The sequence below is a fragment of the Hibiscus syriacus genome, unplaced genomic scaffold, assembly GCF_006381635.1.
Source record: "Hibiscus syriacus cultivar Baekdansim isolate YM2019G1 unplaced genomic scaffold, ASM638163v2 tig00111403_pilon, whole genome shotgun sequence".
Classification (NCBI taxonomy): domain Eukaryota; kingdom Viridiplantae; phylum Streptophyta; class Magnoliopsida; order Malvales; family Malvaceae; genus Hibiscus; species Hibiscus syriacus.
This window is the reverse complement of record NW_024063083.1, coordinates 1002349-1010487: the sequence shown is the minus strand read 5'-3', so window position 1 is coordinate 1010487 and position 8139 is coordinate 1002349.

Here is an 8139-nt window from a genome sequence, read left to right as displayed (position 1 = left end):
AAAAATGTAAAACTATTAACTCAGCTCCTAAAAGTAGGAAAAATTTTACAAAGAAAAAAAAAGAATATCTTGTGAGATCTTCCAGCCTAAAAGAATAATTTACTTGAGGATATTAAGCCCTCAGAATTCTGAACTTAAATGACTAATTTCCTAGAACTGAGTATATGGAAAATGAAAAATAAACTTCCAGTTTCGGTTATAGAAATTTAAGCCCTCAGACTACTTGAGCCACATGTTTTTGGCCATTTTAGGACATAATGCATGGTAACACAACCCTCAACCACTTACAACACCAACTAACAAAGAACAATGTTAAGTAAAGCTGTGTACATGTTAAGCTAAACCCTTTTATATTCGTTCCATTGACTGCGAATGTGTTGAGATTCAAGTTTAATTATGATTGAACAGAAAACGTATATTGCATTTGCAATGTATCAACTGACCATTTATACAAACTTGTACTTCTTAGCTGGCTTATAACTACACAGTAGTTATAACAACCTTAACCAATTTCTAACAACACCTTAATACCCTGTGAACCACTCTAACCGTTTCATGCATGGACTCACACTCTCATTCATACATACATACATTCACAGCTTAATATTCTAACATTCTCTCCATTTCTTCAACTCATTCTTCCTTCATTGACAAGGTAGAACACGCACTTGATCTCTGAATACTTCAAAAGCTCATTTTGTCAATGGCTTGGTGAACCCGTCTGCCACTTGATGACACGCTGGAACGTAGTTCACCTGAAGTTACTTAGCTGCAACTTTCTCATGAATGAAATGCACATCCATGTCTACATATTTTGACAGCGCATGATATACTAGATTTGTACTTAAAGCAACAACACTTGTGTTATCATACCAAATAATAGGAGTATTTCTACTGTTTACTCCTAACTCACCCAATAATGAACTCACCCATGTAACTTCAGCAGCAGCCTCAGTAATACTTCGATACTCAGCCTCCATTGTAGACCTGGAGACAGTTTTATGTTTCCTCGAACACTAAACTAAAAGGCATACACCAAGAGACACCACATCGCCAGATATAGACCTTCTGTCATCTAGGTTGCCACCCCAATCAGCATCACCAAACGCCACTACTTCAAGTGATTTATTGCCAGTACCAGAAAATGAAAGGCCATAGTTCAACGTTCCTGCTAGGTATCGAAGTATCATCTTTATTGCAGCCAGATGTAACTCACTTGGAGCATTCATATACTGAGTTGCCTTGTTTATACTAAATGCCACATCTGGTCGTGTGTGACAGACATATAACAAAACAACAACAATACTTCGATACTCTCGTGCATTTGCCAACAATTCTCCAGCTTCCTCAGTTAACTTTGGTGATCCTACCATCTGGGTAGCTGTGGGTGTGGCATGCAACAAATTTGTCCTCTCTAAAAGTTCAATTATGTATTTCTTCTGAGACAACACCAAATATTCCTTACTGCGTTTGACTTCAATACCCAAAAAGTAAGACAATTCCCCTAAATCCTTCAAGGACAATTCCCCTAAATCCTTCATGGAAAACTCCTGGTTCAAAGACTGTACCACACCATCAATGACACGAGATGAACCACCCGTAAGGATTATATCATCCACGTAAACAAACATGTATGTACAACAACCTACATCATTTTTAACAAAAAGTGACACATCAGATCGAGATTCACTAAAGACCAACCGAATTAAACTAGTTTTTAGTTTGTCATGCCAATTTCTTGATGCTTGTCTCAATCCATACAACGCTTTATTAAGTTTGCATACAAGCAAACTACCATCATCAGCATACTCCTCGAATCCATGTGGCTGCTGCATGAACACGTACTCGCTCAAATCACTATTTAAAAATGCATTGTTCACATCAATTTGTCTCAAAGGCCAGTTCTTTACAACTACAATTGAAAGCACTGCATTCAACGTTGGAAACTTAACAACAGGACTGTAAGTTTCTTTAAAATCACATCAGGAACTTGGGAATATCCTTTAGCAACAATACGAGCTTTGTATCTCTCAATAGATCCATCAGGATTCTTTTTAACTCTAAACAACCACCTGCAACCAACAACCTCACGCTCTGCAGGCAGTTTGACAAGTGACCATGTATTATTCCTTTGCAGTGCAACAATTTCAGCTTGAACAGTTTCTTTCCAGCTAGAAATTTTGATTGCTTCATAAATGTCACCTGGAACTTCATTAGCAGTTGCAGTCATATAAGCTTTTGGCTTGAATATGCCGCACTTACTTCTTGTCAACATTGGATGTCTGTTTACTTGAGCATCAATCATATTTCTTGTATCAATAGTATTATTCCATTGATTTAAGCCTTGATCATTACCCTGAGTGCTAACAACATGATATTGCTCACAATCACTAGTATCTTGATAAGTATGCGAAACTTCACCTGGTTTTTGATGCTCAATATCAGGCACACCACCTGCATTCTCTATCATTACAGATCCATAATTGACTCCAGACAAATTACCAGGTGAACTACTAGAGCTGCCACTACTGCTGACCATTGAATTATGACCAGCTTCTTCAACTCCTCTTTCACTAAGCAACTTACTTACATCAGTCACAACTTGTAGGGAATTGGGACAACTCCTTATGTTAGATGTGGCAGCCACATGACCGTTCTTTCCTGCAAAGGGAAATTGCATTTCATCGAACACCACATGTCTCATTGTGTAGACTTTGCCATCTTCAGGAAGACATTAAAACCCTTTGTGTTGCATACTGTAGCCTAAGAACGTGCAAGGCTTTGACCTGAAATCCAACTTGTGTTTCAAATAGGGTCTCAAATGAGGAAAGCAAAGACACCCAAACACTTTCAACTGCCCATAATCAGGTTTCTTATGAAAGAGTTTCTCGAATGGTGAAACTCCTTACAACACTCTTGTAGGAAGCCTGTTTATCAAGTGTACTGCAGTAACCACTGCATATGCTCAAAACTTAACAGGCATTGATGCTTGGACAAGTAGAAGTAGAGCAAGTTCTATCATATGTCGATGCTTACGTTCGACCACTCCATTTTGCTCCGAGGTATGTGGACATGTAAGCCTATGTGTGATGCCTTTCTCAACAAATGGTTCGACAGCCTGCAATACTCCCCTCCCCAATCACTTTGAACAGCCTTTATAGGAAAATCAAACTGAACCATGACCATCTGCTGAAACATCTCGAATGCATTAACTGCTTGAGCCTTGTCTGTTAACAAATACAACCATGAATGCCTGGTACACGCATCAACAAATGTCACATAGTACTTGTAGTCATTCGAGACAACATGTGAAGGTCCCCAAAGATTTGTAAATACTAACTGGAAAGGAGTTTCATACACAGTTGTAGATGCAGAAAAAGGTAATTTATGGCTTTTTCCTAGATGACAGGCAACACATGTTTTATTAATACTTGAACGCAATATTACATTCAATTCCTTACACACTTTTACTAGGCTATCATGCGAAGGGTGTCCCAAACGCTGATGCCACAAATCATACACAGTTGTAGACAATTGTGTTGCATAAGCTGTTATCTTAGAACTATCTGAAATTGATGAATCAACTGCAAAAGAGTATAAACCACCATCTTCATTCCCTCGAAGTAACACAGCACCAATCCTCTTATCACGAACACAACACTCATGTGCATGGAATTCAAAGAAAATGTTGTTATCCCTAGCAAGCTTTTACACCTAGAGTAAATTTTTTGTTATTCTTGGTACATGCAGTAAATTAGTTAGTAACAACACGCGAGTGGGTGTATACAAAGGAGATTGCCCAACAGATTTAACATCTAATGCAACACCATCACCAACAGTTAATTTACCTGGATTGTTGAAATCCATAGGTTGAGAGATATTCATGCCATCAGAAGTGAAATGATAAGTGGCTCCCGAGTCCACAATCCAGTGCTCACGAGTTGCTTGTGATTTTATGAAAACTGGACTTTTGACTAGCACCATAATCACAACCAACATCCTTACTATTATTATTGGCAGCATAATAAGCAGTACTTGACTCATTCTTGGAGTAAGAATTACTATTAGCAGTAACTCCAGGAAAGTCTTCATTGAAACGATGCTAACATTGATCAACCAGATAGCTAGTTTTCCCACACAATTGGCACTGCAACCAAGCTCTACACCGTCCTCGACCAGTTGATCGACCACGCGTATACGCCTGACGAGATGCTGCAGAATGCTCAGATTGATCGACAGCTTTACTTGATATTTGTCCTTGAGCAACATGAGAACTCATAGGAAGCGACTCAAGTGGATCACAAAACCCAGCTAGTTGAGTCTCAGCATCCAACAACATGGTGTAAATAGCATCAAGTGATATTGATTCTCGCATTGTAGTTATGACAGCCACAAAAGGTTGATATTCGCGAGGCAATCCCTTTAAGATACTGGTACTTGTACTGCCTGAGATACAACACTGCCACACGATGCTAGAGCATTACAAACCTCTTTAACTCTAGTAAGGTACACTCGCATTGATTCATCTCCCTTTTTTAGTGACTGGAGCTTGTAATGTAAACTAATGACAGTCGTCGTGGATCGATTTGAGAAGAACTGGAGCACCGTGCTCCAGACTGCTGAGACAGTTTCAATACCCACAAATTGAGGCAACAATTGAGGACTAATTGTTGACAACAACCAGGATGCTAGAGCATTATCCTGCGCAACGAACTCTTCATACAATTCATTCGGTACATCTTCACCATCTTCATTGAGCACTGTCTGTGATGGAACAGACATCGAGCCTGTGAGTAGCCTTTCCAATCTTTGGCTACGAACACTGAGCAATACTTTCTGCTTCCATAGCATAAAATTTGCCTCATCAAGAATGACATTAACCTTTTTATTGGAGAACGTCTTTGCATTCCTCGACATATTCTCCATTGAAGAAGATAACCGATCAACATTCATGATGAATCCTTCTTCTTTTTCTTGTTAAATAGCGAGAACACGAGAAGACTGCCCGAATCGTCTAGCGAAAGATATAATGTTGAGATTCAAGTTTAATTATGATTGAACAGAAAACATATATTGCATTTACAATGTATCAACTGACCATTTATACAAACTTGTACTTCTTAGCTGGCTTATAACTACACAGTAGTTATAACAACCTTAACCAATTTCTAACAACACCTTAACAGCCTGCTAACCACTCTAATTGTCTCATGCATGCACTCACACTCTCATTCATACATACATACATACATACATACATTCACAGCTTAATATTCTAACATGATGAATCACGGAGATCACACATGCCGACAAAACACAGGATCCCCATATCACCGTGAGAAGCATAACGGTGGACCTAGCCAATAGCCACATTCCAACGGAGACCTGGCCTTGAGCAGTTTCCGCCGTTCTGGTAAGTCCAGACACTGAAAGAAAACAAGAATGAAATTATATGTTACTAAGCTATCATAATTTTGGATTTTAGATATGCCTATAGATATTCCTGAAAAGATAGAGACCATGTAACAAAGTACCTACTCGTTTAAAATTATAAGTTACTCTCAAATCAAAGTTAAAATCAAACTACCCATTTATGAAAAAGAAAATATACATCGTTCAATATGGCTTACTAAAGCAATAGTTTATCAAGTCCAAACGACAATAATACCGTAACAAACCTTGCAATATCTAGTGCAAGCCGCAGAGCTATTATTGGTTGCAATGCTCCTTTTCTTATCAAATAAGCTCGTAAATATCCCTGCAAAATAAACAATGAATTAAAGTTTAAAAACCTAACTCTTAAATAAGAAGATAAGGTTGGAGCTATATTGCAAAATCCAGTTATCTAGAATCACTGAAAATAAGAGGAAACTAAGATCTGGTAAGCACTTTCGTATCAATGAATTATCCAGTGCTCATCAATAAAAGTACACAAATTAAAATAAACTCAGCAAGCCATAAAACCGGACATAAGTAAAGGAATGTATAGACCATATATACTAAGATGGAGACCTGGCCTTGAACAACTTCGGCAAAGAGAAAGTGAGGTCGACGAAGAAGCAACAAATGGGTTTGGGTAAACGGTGGGAATAAAAAATAGGTGAGGGGAAAAAATGAAAAAGGGTTAAAGGGGTGTGGGACTAAGAAATTGTAAACACTAAAGTACAAGTCTATAGCAACGTTTGTATAAAAACGTCACTAAAATACGAGTCTATAGAGACATTTGTATAGAAATGCCACTAAGTAAGAGTCTATAACAACATTTGTATAAAAACGCCACTAAAGTATGAGTCTTTAGCGACGTTTGTATGAATCTCTTATAACGCTTTTTCAAAAACGCAATTATATATTTGTCATATTACGATGTTTGTATAAAAACGCCACTAAAGTACGAGTATTTAGCGGTATTTTTTCTTAAAAAGCCACAAAATTTGTTATTTTATGGCGTTTGTTCAAAAAATACCGCTAAAAATGCCGCTATAAACCCATTTTACTGTAGTGAAGAGTCTCTATCATTCGAGTGCAAGTGTTGTATCTCCGGAAATATCCTCTAGAAATAATATATCCGTTCACGATTCAATAGGAACCCTATATCCCTATCTCTATCCTAAGAATTAAAGCATTAAGATTCCTTTGATGTTGAACAAAATCGAGAGATAACCGTTATAGAGGGACAGATTAGTCTAACCTTCATATTTTTGTTACTTTGAAGCTTGGAACGGCCATCCACACGCCCACGTCCTCCAACAACGGCCATTGAAATTGACCAAAGTTTGGTAATAATATTCACCATTCATAGAAGAAAATGTCGGGCTGCTATTTTTGGACATAAAATAACAAAGTTCAGAGCAGTGTATCCGGCCATCTCCACGTGCGCCTGTCTACTTTCCACCGCAATGTCTCCTAATTTGTCTATAACACGACAACATCAGCATCCTTTTTTCTCCTCCAGAACATAACAAAAAAGACTCGAGTTTTTCAGCACATGCATTAAACTCATTCATTTTGAATCGAATTTTAATAAGTTTTTTTGGTCTTAGAGTTTTTTTTAATCATCAAGTTGAAATAAAGTTATTATTACTTAATCTTTTGCAATTTGTAAGAGATTTGAAAATTAAAGTTGCATTTCATTCCAGAAATGAAAAGTTACTTTTATTTTATTATTTATAAATGAAAAATTACAAATAAAATGTGTTTGATTAAAATATTTAAAATAAATTTTGAAAATAAAAATATAAAAAAAGTCTTATTTTTTTAAATATATTTTATAAAATTTAAAGAAATTAAAAATAATAAATTTTAAACTGAAATAATTTAACCGAATTGCAAATTTATACAAATAGAACAACATTTTCTTTTCTATAAGGGTTAAATCGTCTATAGTAGTCATAACCCATTTGTTCTCTAAAAAAATTTGGTACAATGAGAGTGGATCAAACAAATGACCTTCATAAAAGAATTAGTCACAACAAACCCCTCAAAACAATCATCCCCAAACCTATTTATTATGAAGGATTGCATCAAAACGTGAGTAACCCAACATATTATGAGTTATTCCTAGCCTTTTATGACACATTTGATCATCCTTATAAACACTTTCCTCAACCAAAAATATCAACAAAGTTTTATTTTGGCGAAAAAAACTTCAATCATCCTTATAAATATTCTAAAAGAACATACTCAACGGTATTAAAAAAATAAGTGTCGTTATGTAAAAAGGTCTTTTGTGCTTCCAAAAAAAAAAGAATTTCATGTATATTTAGGTTTGTAATCATTCATTCATAACATATGACTTTATGATATTAAGCAAATATTTAAATAATTTAGGTATGGATCGTGGAATAACAGTCAAATGATTCATAAGATATCTTTAGAGACAAAACATTACATGCTCACATATAGGAAGTCTGATAAGTAAGATATCAACAAAAATATATACTTCTGCTTTTATTAGAGCATGGATATAAAATTTTGTTGCATGAACTGCTAATTATGAATTGAATAAAAAGATCACTTAAGTTCTTTTGTGATAACAAATTTATAGTCTTATATTCCGTATACAACACGAATAACTCAATGTCTAAGCATATAGATATTAAATTTTTTGTTGTTAAAGAAAATTCAGAGTGACTAAATGTT